Raw genomic sequence first — 3,721 nt, forward strand, 5'->3', positions numbered from 1 at the left:
GGACTCCAGAGGCACCAGCAGCTTCAAATACCTGTTTGCTGCTTTGTAATGGCATTTTAGCAGCTGCTCTCTTAATCCCATGAATTTGTCCGGCAGAAACCTTCCTCATTATGCCTTTATCTGCACTAACACGTCTGTGCTCCGAATCAGCCACAAATCTCTTCACAGTACGATGATCACGCTTAAGTTTTTGTGAAACATCTAATGTTTTCATACCTTGTCCAAGGCATTGCACTATTTGATGCTTTTCGGCAGCAGAGAGATCTTTTTTCTTTCCAATATTGCTTCAAACCAGTGGCCTGCTTAATAATGTGGAACGTCCTTCTTAAGTAGTTTTCCTTTAATTGGGCTCACCTGACAAACTCATTATCGCAGGTGTCTGAGATTGATTTCAGTGATCCAAAGAGCCCTGAGACACAATACCATCCATGAGTTTAATTGAAAAACAAAAAATTAAATGTTTATGACACTTAAAGCAAATTTGCATAATAATTTGGAACGTGTGTAAATGCACTGGGGATAAGGAAAATCATGAAATATGAACCGTAATAAGATAAATGTCGGCAACTGAATAACGAATGACAACTCAAAGTGTTCAAAGTCATTGTATTAATTGTGATTAAAAACAACAACCCAAATTCTGTCTTTGTAATCCAATCAAAAACAGGAATTAGTATTGAATTAGGTTTTTCTGGTGGCACCTGTCCTGATTGTATAGCCCGCTAAAGTAAAGAAACTTTGTGCAGTGAGCCATTTTAGAGCAGCAGCAAAGTTCATATTTGCCTTTTTTAGTGAATGAGGTTGTAGTAGCAGCATAGTAGCGACACTCCTACGGTGATGAGTTAAATTCGTTTTCATTACAAGTCGGTTGAGGCGTTATTGGGCTTTTTCAGACCCCGGGTTGTCTTAAGCTGTTGGAGTTTTGATGGACGTCATATACTACAGCGTGAGTAAATATGCAAATCACCACGAACAAATGGAAATGACAACAACACCCAGGGTGAGGAGGTTTTGAGGAAACGGCAACGGCAACACGGCGGAGTTTGGGTTGAATTGTTCTTCGCTCCCCAAACCCTCTTTTCCCGCCCAATTACACCAACTGCACCCAGGCCGGTACGCCAATTAAATCTCGAAAATGAGCGTCGGGGTGGAATTGGGGGGTGTTCTAGGGGCTATATATACACTATTGAGGGAGGAGGAGGTACTACTGGGGGTTAGGGAAAATTCAATTTATTTTTCTCATTTCAGGGATGGGAGCCTGAGCACCTCTGCTGTCCCCCCTCGCTCCCGCTAGCTCGCAACGTTTCAATTTGCCAGATTAGCGCCTTCCCCGCGAGCACCACTGGCATGTTCCTCAGGGCCTCCCCAAACTGCACCACCTCCGCCACCCCTTCACCCCTCGCTACGACCACTCCTTGACTCTGCAACCCCCAAATCTTATTAAGCTAATTATCACCCTCCATCTTGTCTACATCTGGTCTCGTTCACTCGTCCTCAACCTGCTCCCAAATCACGTTTATTCTTTAAAGTTCGGCTAAGCGCGATCCCCTCTTCCAAAAAAAACCTCTGTGGAGTAATTTCTGTATGTGTGATTTTGGAAGTGGTATGTCCATAAAAGCAGCAACAGAAACGCATGAGACAGTTTCAATGGCGATATGAGTTTAAGTAGAGATTCTACAAGGACTGGTTATTGGGTTATTTTTATTTATTGATAATGGTTTTTTTTTTTTTTTACTTTATTTATTATTTTATATGTGGTAACACCTAATAAAAGTAACTTTCTTTACTTAAAATTGTAATCAATACGATTTTTTTTTTTTCTAAAAACACCATATGTGATGCTTTGTTTCGCAGATATTTTGTACATGCACATGCATAACGCGTCTGCGTATCGTATTTCATCTTGGTTTCCTCTTCCTGTTGCCGTTGCTTATCAATCACTCCACATTCCCTGGATTTCGGGGTGAGATATTAAAATAAACATGTGGAGTCCACCTTTAATCTTCTCACTCTGTTTACACTCACGCATAAACAGTGTGAGAGCCGGTCGCAACGATCCCTTCTGCTGACTTTTCCTTCGGATGTTCACTTTCCCTTTCAGGACAAGGGGAATATACAGTGCAACAGTTTAGGGTTTCCAGGGTTCACCCTTTTTTAAGTAACTGTAGAGGTGGGGTTATCAGCCAACCTTTCAATCAAGTCTCTCTCTCTCTATTTTCATAATTTCAATTCAAGGGTCTTTATTGTACTTGGGGAATAAACGTTTATATTGCCAAAGCAAGTGGAAAACAAAGGACATTTAAAAAACATAAAAAAAAGATTAAACGGCAAAAATGACAATTTTACAATGAAAAATTATAGATACAAATGAGTTAAGGTAACCTAAAATAAAAATAGAGAATCTTTAACATTGCTGTTAAAAGATAAAATAAATGAAAAATAAATAATTTATATATATATATATATATATATATATATATATATATATCTTATGTTTCCTCTGTTTCTATATATATACAAACATATATTTATATTTATATATATATATAAAAACAGAGGACACATAGGATAGTACTCTATATATAAACAAAAATCAGGATATGGACTACGATGCAGATAGATAGATAGATATTATATATATTGGAGTTAAATTTTAAATAAATATAAATACAAAAACTAGATACAGTATGTACATGGAGAAATAAATAAATCCACTCCATGTGAAGATAACCAAAAATGCAATAACCTTTAACCGCAATAAGATCAAGCTGTTGTTTTTTTATTTTGCAGTTACACATACAGTATGCATACAGATAATAGAGCCTGCTTAAAAGGTACATGTATACATGGCAATTAATGCATATTGTATATAGATATATAAATACAAATAAAGATTAAGGAAATGGACTAAAATGTACACTCTCTCTCGTTCTCTCTCTCGCTCTCTCTCTCTCTCTCTCTCTCTCTCTCTCTAACTGTGCCCCCCTCTCTATCTATCCATTCTATTACTTGGTTGTGAACCACCAAACTGGACAGACCACAGCCTCATCCTGGATTGGAGTGTCCATTAACAGGTGGGGGTTAACAAGTATAAATACAGCGTACAAATGTTTTTTACAGCGCTATTCACGCCTTCCAGTCTGGAGACCACAGTGTGTTCCTCATCTCTCAGACATTTTGCCTCCGTTTGTAACACCTATCCTTCTAACAACTCCCTTCCTCCTCCCCCCCAAAAAATTACCAACAGCCCGACCACACGGCCCCCAGCTACCTTAGCGCATCCCTGCATCTCATCACCCCCACCCCCCACCCCCGCCGCTTTTTTCTTGCAGTGAAATGGAGAGAACGCCCTCCGCCCTTGAATGACTAGTAAAATAACGACTGTGAGAAAGAGAGAAAATGTGGAAGAAGAGACATAAGACACAGGGAGAGACAGAGAGAGGGAAGGACGATGCCCCTGTTAATGGCCACCATGGAGGCAGCTGACAGAGGCTGCATTGTCAATAGGGTGTGAAATTCCTGCTTCCAGGGTGAATGGCTGGGGGGGGGCGGTCGGGCATTGGGGGCTTGGCCGCTGGACGCGTCAGCCTGTCTGCCCACATGCGTCCCAGGGGCCATCTCTCCAGGGCCCTGGGATCTTCCAAGACCTTCCAGGATCCTCCAGGGCCATCTGCGAGCTAGTAGGGGGTCGCTACCAAGGGTTAACTGCGCAGCATTCTGT

The sequence above is a fragment of the Zeus faber genome, assembly GCF_960531495.2.
Source record: "Zeus faber genome assembly, chromosome: 1".
NCBI classification, from domain to species: domain Eukaryota; kingdom Metazoa; phylum Chordata; class Actinopteri; order Zeiformes; family Zeidae; genus Zeus; species Zeus faber.